Source organism: Saccopteryx leptura, chromosome 12 (assembly GCF_036850995.1).
Source record: "Saccopteryx leptura isolate mSacLep1 chromosome 12, mSacLep1_pri_phased_curated, whole genome shotgun sequence".
In the NCBI taxonomy this organism is placed as follows: Eukaryota; Metazoa; Chordata; class Mammalia; order Chiroptera; family Emballonuridae; genus Saccopteryx; species Saccopteryx leptura.
Window position 1 is genome coordinate 38,321,152 of NC_089514.1, and position 19,633 is coordinate 38,340,784.

At 40.8% G+C, this 19,633-nt stretch overlaps 1 long non-coding RNA gene across 1 annotated transcript; it reads right to left on the reverse strand.

Moving 5' to 3' along the window:
- Positions 1 to 19,108: 19,108 nt before the first annotated feature.
- LOC136384138 (uncharacterized) lies at positions 19,109 to 19,328 on the reverse strand. The gene is made up of 2 exons (XR_010747533.1): positions 19,239 to 19,328; positions 19,109 to 19,185 (listed from the first exon to the last, which is right to left on the reverse strand). It is a non-coding gene; the product is annotated as an uncharacterized lncRNA (long non-coding RNA).
- Between the last annotated feature and the right edge of the window lie 305 nt (positions 19,329 to 19,633).

Below are 19,633 nucleotides of genomic sequence, written 5' to 3' on the forward strand. Positions count from 1 at the left end.
GAAATTTTTGCAAATAGAGTTACAAGTGCCAGATTTCCTTATTTATGGAAAACTAAGCTTCATTAATATTGAACTTGCCATTTATCTACATGACTAACAGAGATCTTCATGAAAAGGGAGATTCAGTAATTAGCATTTAGCTCTTCATTAAAACATGGATAGCAAGCAAGAAAAAAAATCAACTTAGTCACAAAGTCTGCAAACATAAAAGTTGTCTTTTATTATCAGAACTCCATTTATGGAAAGTTTAGTAAACATTTTATGAAAAGCATCTAACAAGTGAGCCTTATGTTTAATTGATGTGAAAAGTTTAATTATATTAAATAAGACACCCCAAACCCATTCACAGGTTTTGTGTTGTGTACTGATCAGAACTTTAAAAATACCAGAAATCTCTAAGCCAGACAAAGAAGCAATCTAATGAGTTGGTGTTCTCCATAGGGACTGACCCGGAGTTGAGCAGACTGCTAAGTAATACATACTCTGTCTCTCCCGGGCTGCCTCCCACCCACAGATCATTGTGAAAAATAGCTCCTCTCCCAATTAAACATGCATCAAGGCTCTGGCCCTCTGAGCTGCACACAACAGAAGTCCTCTGCGTGTGCAGTGCCATTGCGGGCTATGAGGACGCTCCCATTGTGAGAGGCTAGCAATTGGGCCAGCAGGGGATATCAGTGGTGGGAGAGACAGATTGGGCCCCATATGGCTCTGTAGAGCCTGGGAGATGTTAGAATGAAGAAGACAGGGGAGATTTAGGTTAATCTAAAGCAGTGGATCCAAAACTTGTGCAGGTGCCAGAACCCCTATTGGTCTGTTTCATTCTAACATATAAACTAAAATATGATTTAGTAGTGAAAAAAAATGACTATATTATAAAAATATATTTTATTTGTACATATAATTATACATGTCTATAAATACACACACGCAATACAAAATTATGATTACCATCTACCTAGCGAAGCAAGCTGTGCACTACATACAAGGGACGATTTTTTTTCTTATTAATATTTCTCGGCTTGTTTATTTTGTCATCTGCTAGGGCTCACAACCAGGCAAGTCATCACAAGTGTCAATGATCTGAGAAGTAACTTATGAGAGAAAAACATGAAATCAAGGAGATCAATCATTAACTTATATTTTTTAGATAATTGGAAGAGGACTAATATAATTGTATTTTAGTAAAAATTAGCTTGGTTCATCATAAGAAACACCCATAACTTGTTACGACCCTTGGACGGTAAACAACTGAAACCTACTTGAACTAAACAAAAAAAATGGGAAAATTACTATAAGGATATAAGAGTATAGTTTGGAATACCAAGACAGGGATGGAAAAAAAAAAGATTCACAAACTGTTGGAACCAAAAACCTGCAAAGCCAGAAGGAATCTTCCTGTTAGTTTTATTTTCCTCTGTTTGATTCCTCTCTTTCTCTTTCTTCTCTTTTTCTCTCTTCTCTCTCTCTCTCTCTCTCTCTCTCTCTCTCTCTCTCTCTCTCTCTCTCACACACACACACACACACACACACACACACACACTCTATACCCCTCTACTAGTTCTCTCTGCCTCTCCATCCCTTCATTCTCTCCATCCATAAAGCAATAGTACATGATGAATTTCACAACTCCCAAGGCCACCAGAGATGGAATCTGTTGTTCCTACGGGGAAATGTATATGCCTAGCTCACTAAACTCGCATCTTCAGTCACTTTCTGAACTCTAGGACTACCTTCCATTGGGCCTCTGAGAAACAGGAGAGAGTGGATATAATCTTTTACATGATCATCAAATCCTTAATCCTTTATGCCAAGAGCTTTTATTTACAAATGCTTCAGCTCTGCATGTTTTAGGGTATGAAAGTGGCAGTGGGAATAAACTCAGGTGCTGTTCTTAGGCATTTCTGAGAAGTGACACTGTAAGCCTTATAAGCCATTGAAGTGCAAAGTGCCTTACAGGGCACCTGAAGGAAGCTGCTACCCTCTCCTCACTGATGGCAAATATACAGAATAGCAGCTTATAGCCCCCCAGCACCCCCCAGTACAGGCTCCCACACTTGAACTGTCTTATCAACAGGCAAAAAACTACTATGTCCTTAGGACAAGACTAAGGACAGAACTAAGAAGCCGTGGTGAGTGATGTCTAGCGCCTGAAGGAAGGAGCCAGCTCAGCCTGCAGAGCCCGGGGTGGAGGATTATACTGCTTCTGGGGCTCCAGACTTGTCCAGATTCACAAAGAATTTCAAGTGAAACAGTGACCTGATGTTGAGCACTATAATCCAGCCAGTTGGCACTGTCATATCTAACTTACCTGTGAGCACTGAGCTGCCTAAGCAGATTAGGCGGCCGTCATGCACTGTGGCCAAGGAAAATTCCACTCATCTGTGAGACCTATGACTTTCCGGTACTTCCAAAGGGAGTTGTCCTGTTTTGCTGGGGTTTGTTTTGGCTGGGGGAGAAGGTGGTAAAAAGACGATTCAAGTGTGAAAACTAACAAATGGCTGTTTGTGCAGAAGGAAGATAACTTAGATTATACTTTAGGCATGTGACAGGTGACTTGACTACATTATATGGTTGATCAATGTAGCAGATGCATTTGGGTAGAATTGAAATATTCTAGATGCTCTGCCTTATGTGTCTATATGCCCCATGATACAGATGTGTTAAACACAGCTACTTGAGTGCTGTCACGGCACCGTGTCCTCTGTCACATATCCTGAATGTCACAGGTTACAAGGACAACTAGGAGATTTCCCTCTGGGATCCTGGTGGCTTAAAATCCTGGTTCTAGGCCCTGGCTGGTTGGCTCAGCGGTAGAGCTTTGGCCTGGCATGAGGGGGACCCAGGTTTGATTCCCGGCCAGGGCACATAGGAGAAGCGCCCATTTGCTTCTCCACCCCCCTCCTTCCTCTCTGTCTCTCTCTTCCCCTCCCACAACCAAGGCTCCATTGGAGCAAAGATGGCCTGGGCGCTGGGGATGGCTCCTTGGCCTCTGCCCCAGGCGCTAGAGTGGCTCTGGTCACGGCAGAGCGACGCCCCGGAGGGGCAGAGCATCACCCCCTGGTGGGCAGAGCATCGCCCCTGGTGGGCAGAGTGTCACCCCTGGTGGGCGTGCCAGGTGGATCCCTGTCCGGCGCATGCGGGAGTCTGTCTGACTGTCTCTCCCCGTTTCCAGCTTCAGAAAAATACAAAAAAAAAAAAAAAAAATCCTGGTTCTACTTCTGCCTCAGAACCTCTGCAGGCCAGCTTTATACCCAGGCACATAGAAGAGTGATGAAACAGGCAAGAAAACCCCACATGCTTAAAAGCATTTCCACATCATCCTGCCACGTGCCTGAAGTTCCTGCATATCTTTCCTCGTTTGTGATAATGCCTCTTAAACCTACCTCATCCATTCCATCCCCTCTGTCACCACCCCCACTACTGCTGGCCTAGGCTATAGCAGTTGCTTCTCAACCATGTTTCTGTTTCCAGTCTTTCCCAAAACTAATCCATCCCATAAATGCTGTCACAGGCACCTGTCCAAATGCCCTTGCTTAAGAGCCATCATCTCCCTATGACCTACTTAATGCCAGTTTGTGCACAAAATCCTCTGACTGGTGTTCAAGGCCCTTGTCAATGTGACAATGACTTAATTTGACAATATTTTCTCTCATTGCTCCCCTGCACTCACATGTAAACTTCAAATAAACTTTATTATTCTCTTTCTAGGGTACATGCTACATCTCCCCTTAATTTCATTACCTCTCAAAACCCTATCTCCAAAGAAGGCCATTCTAAAGGACTGGGGTTAAGATTTCAGCATATTTTTTTACAAGACATAATTAAATCCATAATAAAAGCTGATGAATAATAAAACTTTAATCATTATTTTGACCAAAGGAAAGGCCCTTTTACCACCACAACCAGTCATAAAATGCAGGCAGAAGGCTGTGTTGACCCAACAATGAATAGTTCCAGGGAGGATCTGCTCTGCAGCACCTGCAGCTCCTTTACACACTCACCACAGCTCCAGATGTGGAAGGCTATTCTTTTCAGCCTACAGATGCAAGAAGACAAAGTTTTCTGCTAAGTAAAATCACACTATAAGAGAATAGGCCGTTGAAAAGTTATCATAAAGAAGACCAAGAAATTCCATAGCACCACCTGGCTTTACACTTTGATTATAGTCAATGGCACTCACAAAATAATATCTCACATTCAGGTGGCCTAAGACCGTGACTCTTAACCTTGCTGCACATCAGAATCAAATGCTGGTGTTTTGTCCCTCCATCTGCCCCACACAATGATGTAAGCCAGGGCAAGATAGTCTTGAATGTTTTAGTATTTACAGCTGTGCCCATCTATGGCTATCAAAGAAAAATGGAATTTGTATTCCCTTTGTAGTATTTGGATAATTCAGTCAAGAGGAAGCATCTATAGTAATTTTTCCCAGAGCACATTGCCCAGCTTGTTGAAGCCATTGTGTATTCTTTAGGACTTCTGATATAATCATGGTAACAATAAACTCCTTACTGATTGAGCTTCCCATTCAACATAGTGTAATATCTCTGTAGTCTTCAAAGAACTAACTGATAACCAGTAAATATCAGTGCTCCAAGCATTCTCGTCTTAATAAGAACCCTCAAATTGTTTATTGTATACAATGAGGAATTACAAGCTTATAAAAAGTAGAGATTATATCAAGTCACAAAAATGTTTATTTTCTTCTATGGGATAGGAGCGAAGGAACTTTTGAACATGTAAACAAAGGAATTATCTCAAAACCAAGGGTGCACACCAGAGACAGTATTGGTAAGGTAAAACTTTGTGAAATTTATAAATTTATCCTGAAGTTGGGATTATTTATTTTTGGCACGAACCACATTTAACTCTAGAGCTTATCGAAAGTACAAATGACCAGGCCCTATCTTTCTAGTCCCAAGGGTTATGTATGGATCCCTTCACTTGGTAACAAGTTCTGTGAGCACAAGGACCATGTTTTATCCTTCTCTCACCGTAAGTAACAAGTATGAGGTCAAGTATATAAAAGATGCAAGGGCAGTGTTTGATATGAATGCAATGATGCTATTCCATTCTGTTATTGTTAGAACCAGAAAGAGGGAAGAAACAGAAATGAGCCTACCAGTCAGCAGTTGGCACTCTGGTGCTGTGTCCTAAAACACAAGAGTACAGAGACTCAAAAGTAGTGTTGTCAAGTCAATCAATTAATCGATCAGTCAATCAATCACAGATGACTGAACAGTGAAAAAACAAACAACTCCTCTAGAGAAAACTTGTAAGCTAGCACTACCTGAGTTATTTTAAGTCTCAATGCATTGGTATTTTATTAACTGTGCTTTTATTACAATTACTATGAGAAAATATAACACAATTTCTTCCTAGACACTTCTACTTCATTTGCATATATTAGTAAATTGATTTGTAAGCTACCTAGTTGGTAGTACTGCATTGGTGTTATTGTTACGTGTCTCTCACGCATCACAAGAGGCACAGGGGAAAGAGCATACTCTTTTCTGGCCATAGCACCTGGTGACCTAGACTCTGTTCCTATAAATCTGACACTGAAATCTTACAAAAGGATGCCCCTTACACAGTCAAATATTAGGTTAACTAAAGCTGTAAACGGCTGAGCAAGTATTTTATGGGCCTGTGTTTTGGGTCTTTGCCAGTTCCTCTAGAGACATTCTGCAGAGGTTTGTAAAATTAAGTTAGGTTTTGCAACAACTAAGACTGCCTTGGTGACAAGCAACAACCTATGATTTTTTAAAATGTGCTTATAAGTTTTACTCATTAGCTAACCAAGATTCTGATAAAATATTGTATTGTAAAGAAAAGTTTGGAGAATTTGAACCTTATAGTTGTTGAAAAATAGGTTCTACTACCTACAAAATAAAATTAAGACAAAAAAAACAAACAAGATATAAGGTTCCCTCAGTGGTTTCTAACTAGAAACTACTTTTTAAGGAGCCAAGATATTGTATATATTGTACTTAAAAATTATTTCAAAAGAATTTAAAGATTGAAATGTTTACTAAATCCAATTGTTTCATTGGTAACTTTTGAAGCTGTTAGTATATAATGATCTGTCATCCTGCTTGCATACATCATAAACTGAATTACTTTGAAAAATTCTCCACTGTTTTCAACTACTTATGTTTTCAGTGCATTATTAAATTGAAAAATATTTTATTGATATCGAGTTCAAAGACAGTTCACTCATTATAGGGCTTAGGAACAGTTCAATGACCTCTAAAACAGTAAGTATAAAAGCTTTTATCTGACTAGTCAATCATGGCTAAAATAACACTTGACATCTACCTGATTATTGTGTTTTCAGCAACAACCTACTAAAGTATCTTTTCATTAATAATATGCTAAAGAGATGTCACTAAGCCAAGAATTGCTATTGTTGCCTAACTCAAGACCAAAAAGAAAAATTTGTGTAAGAAGTTTCAGAAAAAGATAATACAAAACACAGATACTGTCTCATATTTAAAATTTTTTAAATGTGATATTGTTCTGGTGATCATGAAACAATCTTTCATCACCATAAACACAAACATCACGGAGCTTTATTTTGCCATTTTGGGTTATTTCCTGAAATACGTCAAGATTATCTAGGGATTGACGGAAACCTGTAGCCACCTCATTCCTTCATCCTCCTCCTCAAGGAAAAGCCTGCCCGAGTCTCCGGGCAATAGCGCTCCAGGCTGTGTGGGAATCTCAGAGAGCATGTTTGCCTGCAGGCAGCATGAATGATTGAAGATAATCATACACTCTCCTGCTCACCACAAAGTAGTGGATTGTGGAAGAGCATAGCCCAGAAACATATCTTTGGACCCCAGAGAGAAAGATCAAGTGTGGTCTGTGTGGTTCTCCTCTCTCTAAGAGGCTAAAGCTGACTGAATAGGCAGGCTGTGGCTTCCATAAGCCTGAGCAAGGGAGAGTGTCAGGCGACTAGGGTGCTGGGAGGCTTCCTCCTGTAGTCCCGTGGTTCCGGAGGATTCTTGCAGCCTGATTGCTTCTTCGTTGTCAACCCAGTAGGGAGAAACTAGATCATCTTTCTCTACCTTAGGAACTGCTGCGCTTAAGGTACTGGGTCTGAGGCCAAAGTAACCAACATATTAAAAAAAGGAACCTACTTAAGAGGAAGATTAGTCAGAACAAAAAAATATGTGTGTAGAGAAATAGGAAGCTAGATGACAGACAACAACTTCATAAAGGTGGCAGAGGAAGAGGAGAAGAGGAGGGGGGAGAGGGAGGGAACAGAGGAAGAGGAGAAGGGTGGGAAGGGTGAACAAGCTGCTAGTGCCCAAGGAAGGTGTAATCTCTGATACTCACTCCAGCTGAACTCAAGGTGATAATGGGGAAGGGAGAACATCTCAGAGGGAGAAACAAAAAAGAATCAAGTCTAATAAAAGAATATCCCTGTCCTTTTCTGTCACCTTTTCCCAGAGGGATTTTAGAATTCCTATGTGTATCCCATACTTTCCTAAATGTTATGATCTATTGAAGTTTATGTGGAGAGTGCAAAGGGAATATAGCACATCTTGTGTGTGTGTGTGTTTCTGAAGTGGGGGCAGACAGCACAGACAGACTCCCACATGCGCCTGACTGTGATCCACCTAGCATGCCCACCGGGGGGCGATGCTCAGCCCATTTGGGCATTGCTCTGATGCAAACGGAACCATTCTAGCGCCTGAGGCAGATGCCATGGAACCATCCTCAGTGCCTGAGCCAACTTTGCTCCAATGGAGCCTTGGCTGCAGGAGGGGAAGAGAGAAACAAAGAGAAAGGAGAGGGGGAAGGGTGGAAAAGCAGATGGACATTTCTCCTGTGTGCCCTGGCTGGGAATCGAACCTGGGACTTCCACACACCAGGGCAAAACTCTACCGCTGAATCAACTAGCCAGGGCTAGCACTTCTTTTAATTCACAGATTTCTGTGGCTTAAGGAGAGCCACTTCCAGACCTGATACAGAGACTACTGAATATCCCTAAGCTCTGAGCTTAAAGATCTCAATGAATGGGACTTTTGGGTTGTCTCCTGCAGACAAGTGAACAAAACATATGGGGACCAAAGGTGGACTGTGGTAGTCATAAGGCCTTTACAAATATGTCCAGCTCTCTTCCCAGACCCATGGTAAACTTGCACTTCCCCACCCTTTGAAGTTTGACGTGGCCATGCTATTTTCTTTAGACAATAAAATGTGAAAAGAAGAGATGTATGGTTTTATGAGCTAGTTCATAATTGCCATGCTCCCTTACCCTTAGCATGGAAACATTTGTCAAGATAAAGCTTCAATTAGCTTTGATCACTATGATGAGCAGAGGCCCCTATGGATGTGTGAAATACATTTTTTTGGTTGAAGAGACAGAGATTTTGGGATTGTTTGTTGCTATGACAAAACCTACTATATAACTGACTGATGTACATGTTAAAATTAATCAGAAAATCTTGGGCATTGTTAGAATATATATTATTAAAAACACCTGAAAAATGAGAAACATTAAAAATGACTATACTTCACAACAGTTGAAAAGTTATAACCATGTTGCTAAATTCTTAATGATACGTTAGAACAATCAAATTTGTATGAGGATCACAGTCTGTCCTGGACTCAGAATGGAAAGTAAATTAAATATCTCCTCAAGACCTATTGAGAAGGTGGCGGTGGAGTAGGTGGACGTACCAATTTCCACCTCCCAGAACCAAAGTACATTACAACTTAATTTTAAAAACCATCATCTGGAAAAACAAACTTTGGACTAAACTAAGAGGACTCTTTAACCAAGGAACACTGAAGAAGCCACACTGAGATTGGTAGAAAAAGTGAAAACCTGGAGAGGGCTGCCCAGCTCCCAGGAGTGAATGGCAGCCCACAGGGACTCGCATGGCAGGAAGTGAGTTTAGCAGAGAGGGGAGGGTCGTGGGCCCCAGGAACAAAGCCCCAGCCTGCAGCCCCAGAGCCTAGAAGAAGTGTATGAACAGTATATAGCTGTGAAAGAAGCCAGGATACTGTTTGTGAGAAAGAGACAGATTTCTCAGACCCAGGATTCTTCTTAAAAGGACTGCAAAGAAAACCTTTTTCACTTCCACTCACCCGGGGCTCCAGGGGTGGGGGTGAGCTGAGAAGACCAGAGTAGCAGGAAGAGAGTGTAATCTAGGAGGCACAGGGAGATACACTTTGAGGGAAAGCCACCCTAACCCCTGGGTGAGTCACTCCCCAAATCTAAAGTGAATATTTCCCCTGGAACCAGCAATACCAGCAAAGGAAAGCAGGACACCGGCCAAATAAGCTCTCCTGTGGCAGTCAGAGCACAGTCGCTTGGAAGGAAGAAGCCATCAGGGAAAGAGTATTGAGTGCTAGGGTATGAGCTGCAGCGCCCCCACCCACACTGCTGAGGGCTCGCTGGAGGACTGAAAGCAGTGGAACATGGAAACGTGATCCTGTTGGTGGGTGAAGAAGCCAGGTGGCTACAGCTGAGGCTGGGTATAAGCTCAGTCTCACCCAGTGGGGGCTGAAGTGGTGCACCAAAGTGGTCCAACCTGGCTGAGGTCTGGGTGAGCAAGAGCAGTCCTGCCTGCGGTCCCACCCTGCAGAGGCATGGTGAAAGCTCTCCGCAGAGACCCATGGCACAGTGCACAGCCCCGCACCCAGAGCCAGGGCTTGCAGCCCTACCTGCATGTGCAGCCCTCACCTGCAGGGGCAGGGCAAAAGCTAAAGAATAGGTAGAGACCCGAGCTTAGCATAGGTGCACAACCCCACCTGCAGTGCCAAGGCTTGTGGTTCCAGTACAGCACGCATCCCCACATGTGGGGGCAGGGCGAAGTCAAGGTCGGGGAGGCTTGTAGACCCTCCATGGAGGAGAGGCAAAAAAGGAGAGGCAGAAACTGCGGCGACTGCCACAGTGGGCCAGTGCCGGCAATGCCCATACCTGAACATCGGAGGCAGCGGCAGAGGGGGTGGCGGGCCTGCAGACAGACCACACCTAGGAAACACAGAGGCCACACCCATTGGACTCCTGTGGTCACACCTTTCTTATACACAGACAAAATGGGAAGGCAGAGAAATGCAACTTAAATGAATCAAGAGAAAACACCAGAAAAGAACTTGAGTGAGTCAGATATAACTAAATTACCAAATGCAGAGTTTAAAATGATTGTTAGGATGCTCAAAGATCTTAGAACAATAAGAGATGAACATAACAAACACCTAAATAAAAAAATAGCAAGTATAGCCCTGGCCGGTTGGCTCAGCGGTAGAGCGTCGGCCTAGCGTGCGGAGGACCCGGGTTCGATTCCCGGCCAGGGCACACAGGAGAAGCACCCATTTGCTTCTCCACCCCTCCGCCGCGCTTTCCTCTCTGTCTCTCTCTTCCCCTCCCGCAGCCAAGGCTCCATTGGAGCAAAGATGGCCCGGGCGCTGGGGATGGCTCCTCGGCCTCTGCCCCAGGCGCTAGAGTGGCTCTGGTCGCAATATGGCGACGCCCAGGATGGGCAGAGCATCGCCCCCTGGTGGGCAGAGCGCCGCCCCATGGTGGGCGTGCCGGGTGGATCCCGGTCGGGCGCATGCGGGAGTCTGTCTGACTGTCTCTCCCTGTTTCCAGCTTCAGAAAAATGAAAAAAAAAAAACAAAAAAAAAAAAAAAAAAAAAAACAAACAAAAAAAAAAAAAAAAAAAAAAAATAGCAAGTATAAAAAAGGACATTGAAATAATAAAAAAGAATCAGTCAGAAATGACAAATACAATAACAGAAATGAAGACCACAATGGAAGGAGTTAAAAGCAGGATGGATGAAGCTGAGGATTGAATCAGTGAGTTAGAGGACAAGATAAACGAAGGCACAGAAGCAGAGGACCAAAAAGAAAAGAGACTCAAAAATTCTGAGGAAACTCTAAGAGAGCTCTGTGACAACATGAAGAGAAATAACATCTGCCTTCATAGGGATTCCTGAAGAAGAAGAGAAAGAACAAGAGATAGAGACTTGTTCAATCAAATCATAGCTGAAAACTTCCCTAAATTGATGTAGGAAAAAGTCACACAAGTTCAAGAAGCACAGAGATTTCCATTAAAGAGAAACCCAAAGAAATCTTCACCAAGACACATCATAATTAAAATACCAAAGCAAAGAGATAAAGAGAAAATACTAAAAGCTGCTAGAGAAAAAAAGGCTATCACCTACAAAGGAGCCCCCATAAGGATGACATCCGACTTCTCAACAGAAACACTTGAGGCCAGAAGGGAATGGCAAGAAATATTCAAAGTAATGCAAACAAGAGCCCACAACCAAGACTACTTTATCCAGCAAGGTTATCATTTAAAATTGAAGGATAAATAAAAAGCTTCCCAGACAAAAAAAAGAAAACTCAAGGAATTCATTACAACCAAACCAAGGTTGCAAGAAATGTTAAGGGGCCTGTTGTAAACAGAACAAAGGTGGAAAAGAAAAATATAGTAAAAGAAGAATATAGCTTTAAAGAATAAAATGGCAATAAACAACTACATATCAATAATAACCTTAAATGTAAATGGATTAAATGATTCAATCAAAAGATGTAAGGTAGCTGCATGGATAAAAAAAAAAAAAAAAAAAAAAAAACAAACAGGACCCATACATATGCTGTCTACAAGAGACATGCCTTAAAACAAAAGATGCACATAGACTGAAGGTAAAAGAATGGAAAAAAATATTTCATGCAAATGGAAATGAAAAAAAAGCTGGGGTAACAATACTTATATCAGACAAAATGGACTTTAAAACAAAGGATATAGTAAGAGATAAAGAAGGTCACTACATAATAATAAAGGGAGCAATCCAACAAGAAGATATAACCATTATAAATATCTATGCACCTAATTATATAAAGCAGACTGTGATGGATTTAAAGGGCAAGATCAACAGCAATACTACAATAGTAGGGGATTTCAAAACCCCACTAACCTCACTAGATATAGCCTCAAGAAAGAAAATTAACAAAGAAACAGTAATCTTAAAGGACACATTAGATCAACTTGATTTAGTAGATATCTTCAGAACCTTTCACCCTAAAGCAGCAGAATATACATACTTTTCAAGTGCTCATGGTACATTCTCTAGAATAGACCACATGTTAGGACACAAAAAAGATCTCAAAAATTTAAGAAGATTAAAATCATATCAAGCATTTTCTTTGATCACCATGGCATGAAACTAGAAATCAACCACAACAGAAAAACTGAAAAATACTCCAACACTTGGAAACTAAATAGCATGTTATTAAATAACAAATGGGTTAACAATGAAATCAAAGAATAATTTTAAAAATTACTACAAATGAATGATAATGAACATTTAACAACTCAAAATTTATGGGACCCAGCATAAGCAGTCCTGAGAGGGAAGTTCATAGCATTACAGGCATACCATAAGAAGATAGAAAAAGCTCAAATAAACAACTTAACCCTGCATCTAAAAAAACTAGAAAAGAAACAGCAACTAAAGCCCAGAGATAGAAGGAAGAAAATAATAAAGATGAAAGCAGAAATAAATGACATAGAGACTAAAGAAACAATACAGAGGATCAATGAAACTGGATCAGGAGCTGGTTCTTTGAAAAGGTAAACAAGACCTTTAACCAGACTCACCAAGAAAAAAAGAGAGAGGACTCAAATAAATAAAATTAGAAATGAGAGTGGAAAAATAGCAACTGACACAACGAAATACAAAGGATTGTAAGAAAATACTATGAAGAACTGTATGCCAAAAAATTATACCACCTAGATGAAATGGACAAATTTCTTGAAACATATAATCATTTAAAAATCAATCAGGAAGAATCAGAAAACCTAAATAGACTGATTACAACAAATGAGATCGAAACAGTTATCAAAAAACTCCCAATAAACAAAATCCCTGGGCCAGATGGCTTCACAAGTGAATTCTACCAGATATTCAAAGAAGAACTATCTCCTATCCTTCTCAAGCTATTTCAAAAAATTCAAGAGGAAGGAAGACTTCCAAGCTCTTTTTATGAGACAAGCATAATTCTGATTCAAAAACCAGGCAAAGACAACACAAAGAAAGAAAATTATAGGCCAATATTTTGATGAATTTAGATGCTAAAATCCTCAACAAAATATTAGCAAACTGGATCCAGCAATATATGAAAAAAAAATCATACATCATGATCAAGTGGGATTTATTCTGGGGAGGCAAGGATGATACCATATTCGTAAATCAATCAATGTGATTCATCACATAAACAAAAGGAAGGAGAAAAACCACATGATAATTTCAATAGATGCAGAAAAACCATTTGATAAAATCCAGCACTCATTTATGATCAAAACTCTCAGCAAAGTGGGAATACAGGGAACATACCTCAACATGATAAAGGCTATCTATGACAAACCCACAGCCAACATCATAATTAATGGGCAAAAATTAAAAGCAATCCGCTTAAGATCAGGAACAAGGCAGGGGTGCCCTCTTTCACCACTCTTATTCAACATAGCTTTGGAAGTCCTAGCCACAGCAATTAGACAAAAGAAGAAATAAAAGGCATTCAAATTGGAAAAGAAGAAGTAAAACTATCATTATTTACAGATGATATGATATTGTATATAGAAAACCCTAAAGTCCTGGTCAAAAAACTATGGAACCTGATAAGTGAATTCAGCAAGGTGGCAGGATATAAAATCAATACACAGAAATCAGAGGCATTTTTAAACACCAACAATGAATTCTCAGAAAGAGAAATTAAGGAAACAATCTCCTTCACTATTGCAACCAAAAAATAAAGTATTTAGGAGTAAATTTAACCAAGGAGACTAAAGACGTGTACTCAGAAAATTATAAAGCATTGATAAAAAAAATCAAGGAAGATACAAACAAGTGGAAGCATATACCGTGCTCATGGTTAGGAAGAATAAACATCATTAAAATGTCTATATTACCCAAAGCAATTTATAAATTCAATACAATACCAATTAAAATAATAATGACATACTTCAAAGATACAAAACACATATTCCAAAAATTTATATGGAACCAAAAAAGAAACACGAATAGCCTCAGCAATCTTGAAAAGAAAAAATAACGCGGAAGGTATCACACTTCCTGATATCAAGTTATACTACAAAGCCATTGTACTCAAAACAACTTGGTACTTGCATAAGAACAAACATATAGATCAATGGAACAGAACAGAGAACCCAGAAATAAACCCACAGCTCTATGGACAACTGATATTTGACAAAGAGGTAAGAGCATACAATGGAGTAAAGACAGTCTCTTTAACGAATGGTGTTGGGAAAATTGGACAGCTACCTGCAAAAAACTGAAACTAGACCACCAACTTACACCATTCAAAAAAATAAACTCAAAATGAATAAAAGACTTAAATGTAAGCCGTGAAACCATAAGCATCTTAGAAGAAAACATAGGCAGTAAGCTCTCGGACATCTCTCGGAGCAATATATTTGCTGATTTATCTCCACGGGCAAGTGAAATAAAAGACAGGATAAACAAATGGGACTATATCAAACTAAAAAGCTTTTGCACAGCTAAAGACAATAAGAACAGAATAAAAAGACAAACTACACAATGGGAGAACATATTTGACAATATGTCTGATAAGGGGTTAATAACTAAAATTTATAATGAACTTGTAAAATTCAACACCAGGAAGATAAACAATACAGTCAAAAAATGGGAAAAAGAAATGAATAGACACTTCTCCAAAGAGGACATACAGATGGCCAATAGGTATATGAAAAAATGCTCATCACTAATCATTAGAGAAATGCTAATTAAAACCACAATTAGATGTCACCTCACACCAGTCAGAATGGTGCTCATCTACAAAACAACACAGAATAAGTGCTGGTGAGAATGTGGAGAAAAGGGAACCCTCCTGCACTGCTGGTAGGAATGCAGACTGGTGCAGCCTCTGTGGAAAACAATATGGAGATTCCTTAAAAAATTAAAAATCGAACTGCCTTTTGACCCAGCCATCCCACTTTTAGGAATATATCCGAAGAACATCATATCACTGATTCAAAAGGATAAATGCAACCCCATGATTTTGGCTGCATTGTTTACAAGATCTGGAAACAGCCCAAGTGTCCATCAGTGGACGAATGGATTAAAAGCAATGGTACATATATACAATGGAATACTATGGGGCCATGAAAAAGAAAGAAATCTTACTTTTTCCGGCAACATGGATGGACCTGGAAACTATTATGTTAAGTGAAATGAGCCAGGCAGAAAAAGAAAAATACCATATGACTTCACCCATTTGAGGAATCCAATGAACAATGTGAACTGAGGAATGGAATTGAGACAGAGTCGGGATCAAAGGAACCAGAGGAAAAGAGGACAGAGGGAAAGGGGATGATAGGATGGGATAAACCTGAAGGGAAGGGGGGAGGTCATTATGGGGAGAGGGACAAGGGAGATGTTGAGGGGAGTACAGGGGAGGGGGGATGCATTCGGGGCAACACTAGAATCTATGTAAACACAATAAATTAAAATCGATTTAAAAAAAGACCTATTGAAATGAATGCACTCACACAGCCTCATCTTCTCATCAGAAGAGAATCACAGGTGGCTCTCTTCAAGCCTTCTGAGTTTTTGTTTCTCTTTGGGGCCCTTCCTATGTTGGGCTTAATTATTTTCTGATCAAGAGTGAGAAGAAAGAATAAAATCTGTGATGCTCACCTCTGGACATCTTTACAAACTAGCAGCGAGTGCATCTCTTCCCCTGTTAAGTCTAGTGCAAGCTACAGAGACAGAAAGAAAGAAATTATCATACAGCATAATGTCAGGAGGTTAGTCATCTCACCACTGCCAATGGGACTTCTATTTTATTTACTGGCAAGGAGAAAACTCATGCTAAATCAGTGGTTCTCAACCTTTCTAATGCCGTGACCCTGCAATACAGTTTCTCATGTTGCGGTGACCCCAAACCAAAAAATAATTTTGGTGGCTACTTCATAACTGTAATTTTGCTACAGTTATGATTCGGAATGTAAATACCTGATATGCATTATGTATTTTCCGATGGCTTTAGGCGACCCCGCCGGGTCACGACCCACAGGTTGAGAACCGCTGTGCTAAATGGATTCTCCTCTCATTCAAATAGAAGACATGATGTATGAGCATGTTATAGAAGAGAATTGTCTGTTGTCCTAAACTCTTCCCTGCACAAATTAAGAGTCTTGACCAATCTCAGCTAAACTGTTTATCCCTATAGGAGCATTTGTACTACAAATCATGATTCTCTCACTCTGCTATTCACAGAGCCAGCAGAGTAACAAAAATACTGTAGGGTCACTTGGGCAGGTTATTTTCCTTAGTACTTAAACTCGGTACTCAATGAGGATAAGAAAATTTTGTTTCGCCCTGGCCGGTTGGCTCAGCGGTAGAGCGTCCGCCTAGAGTGCAGAGGACCGGAGTTCGATTCCCAGCCAGGGCACACAGGAGAAGCGCCCATTTGCTTCTCCACCCCTCCGCCGCGCTTTCCTCTCTGTCTCTCTCTTCCCCTCCCGCAGCCAAGGCTCCATTGGAGCAAAGATGGCCCGGGCGCTGGGGATGGCTCTGTGGCCTCTGCCCCAGGCGCTAGAGTGGCTCTGGTCACAACATGGCGACGCCCAGGATGGGCAGAGCATCGCCCCCTGGTGGGCAGAGCGTCACCCCATGGTGGGCGTGCCGGGTGGATCCCGGTCGGGCGCATGCGGGAGTCTGTCTGACTGTCTCTCCCTGTTTCCAGCTTCAGAAAAATGAAAAAAAAAAAAAAAGAAAAGAAAATTTTGTTTCAATAGTAAGTAAACAACTTCCATGGATACACTATGTACAGTTTTCTAATGGGCCAGAAAAAGTGTGTGTGTGTATATATATATATATATATATATATATATATGGAGAGAGAGAGAGAGAGAGAGAGAGAGAGATGGATGTAATAGTCTCACAAACTGGCAATTAAAGATAAGATGTAGGCATAACTATTGATTGCTCTATTATTAATTCTCAATCTTGTCACATTTATAGAGTGCTAAAGTACTTAGCCCAGAGTTTCTTTTTTTAACTGAGATATTGACATATAACATTATATTATTTTCAGTTGTATGACATAATGATATAATATTTGTATGTATGACAAAATGATCACCACAATAAGTCTAGTTAACATCCATCACCATGCACAATAACAATTTTTTTCTTATAATGAGAACTTTTAAGTGTACATTCAATGATTTTCAAATATACAAAGCAGTATTATTGATATTAACTATAATCACTACTCTGTACATTACATCCACAGGCCTTATTTATTTTATAACTGGATGTTTGTACCTTTTGTCCATAGTCCCCCTAGGACATCTGCAGATAGAATTCAGGAGGTCCCATAAACTTAGATTGGGAAAAAATTACATCCTCACTTTCATTAAACTCTAATGAAATTTAGCATTTCCTTCAATTATGATAGCAGTCAACAAGCTACAGTAGTATTAGCATATCTATGATGTTGTTACTGATATGGTAGAAATCACACATATTTTCATATCACATTATAAGTGCCACAAATATCTCAAAATATTCATGTTACTTATTTTCCATCCCTGTCTTATTTTCTACACTAATAAAAAAGCACATATATCACTATTTTTTAGATTTTAAATATTTTTATAACTGTGCTCCTAAATAATATATTTCAATTGAAACCCCTTTGTATATTTTAATGTGTTTAAAAATATTCTTAGAAGGGGTTAATAGGCTTAATCAGACCACCAGAAGGGTCCACTGCAGAGAAAACATTCACAACCCCTGTGTTAAGTGGTATCACTTACATTGTTGGGTTTATTTGGCAAAGTGGGCTGTTCTATCACCAGCACAGTTTGCTCTTTCTGTGTCCCAGACATTAATTCAACAGACATAGATAGATCCTCTGTGTGTCCCAGGCTCTGTTCTAGATGTTGGGGATTCAGAATTGAGTAACAGAAAAGGCCTTTGCCTTACAGGAAGACACAGGCAATAGACAAGTAAATTAACTCAGTAATTTCAAATAGAAAAAAAGTTCTGTAAAGGAAATACATAGAATATTGAGTAAATGGGGCACAGTGGGAGCAAACTGTCTGAAAATTGAGGTCTGAAGGATGAGCACATGCCAACCATGGGAAAGGAGTGGGAAGTACATCCCAGGAGGAGGAAGCAAATGCAGATACACTAAGGCTGCAGAACCCAATGTTGGCCCATGATACACTGACTGCCTTCTGGTCACAATACTGACAAACTAAGTCTGGAACGCCAGTTTTCCCTGGGCATGCAAGTGCTCAGCTTCTGCCTCAGTGTTCAGAGTTTACCAGCCTCATTCACATTGCTCTTACTACTTTCCCAGTGCTCCGGCACACATCCAACTAAGACAGGCACCACGGGGTTGGTAGCTCACTGACGTAACCCCCATAATGCCCTGGAAAGGCGGAAGTGGGAGGGTGAGCATCTTCCAGCCCAAGTGCTACCTGGAGGCTCCCCTAATCCTGTTCCATTATCTTTCTCACTACAAATGTCCCAGCTCCAGACAGGAAAGTTAACAGTGAGTAAGGAAGCACATCTCTCTACTTTCAGTGTAATAGCCCTCTGCATCCAGTCGGTAACAATTTCTAGAAACACTTTAGCTCTTGCACCACATTTAAATGTCATGATCTTTAGTTAATATAGCTTCTCTGAAGCATTTTTTGATACAAAAGGACAAGAAGATGTCTCTAACACACACAGAAGACTAATAATCATTCATTGGGGTAATACGTTATTTTTAATGCTATTTTTAAATTTTTGTAATAATGTATTTTTCCTTTACTGTTACCATTAATGGCTGGGTTTGGGCTCTCTGCCATCCACTTGCCCTCATTCCTTTATTAGTTTCTTATTCTGCTTTGAGTGTCTGCTTCCTTCCCCTGTCAGTCCACAGTGGTAACGGCAGGTCAGACTCCACACCCAATTCCATGGATGTCCTATGACCAAAGCCCAGCCACCCTGAGTGCCAGGTTCTGCTGGCCACAGTGATTGGGTCAGGGAAAGGCATTGTTACATCGCATGCGAGATAGGCCACAGCAGACCCAAAGTGAATTTTATAAGTTTTATTGCAGACCTGCACAGGGACTGCAGGCAACCCATGCAAGGGAGCACTGCAGCCCCCCAAACCTGTGCAGGGACTGCAGGTAACCCACACAGGGGAACACTGCAGCCCCCCAAACCTGCACAGGGATGCAGGTAACCCACACAGGGGAACACTGCAGCCCCCCAAACCTGCGCAGGGACTGCAGGCAACCCACGCCTCCGAAGAGACTGGAGCACTGCAGCCACGAGCTTCTAAAATGGCTCCTTTTTATAGGGTGGCTATCTAGGATGAGCAAGCATCATACAGAAGCTGATGTGGCTGTTAGCTATTGGCTAGGGAGGTTGTGCGCAGTTACAGGGGGGGTATTACTCAGTGGAGAATTTTAAACATAAACTTCTGATAAGGGTCTCTGACTCAATGCAGGATGTTGCTGAACTCTTTGTTCTCAGCATCACAGGGACCTTGTACACTCTTGGCAGCCCCAGCATGTCAGTACTCCCTGAATCTAACAGCATCAGAGAGGATGAGATG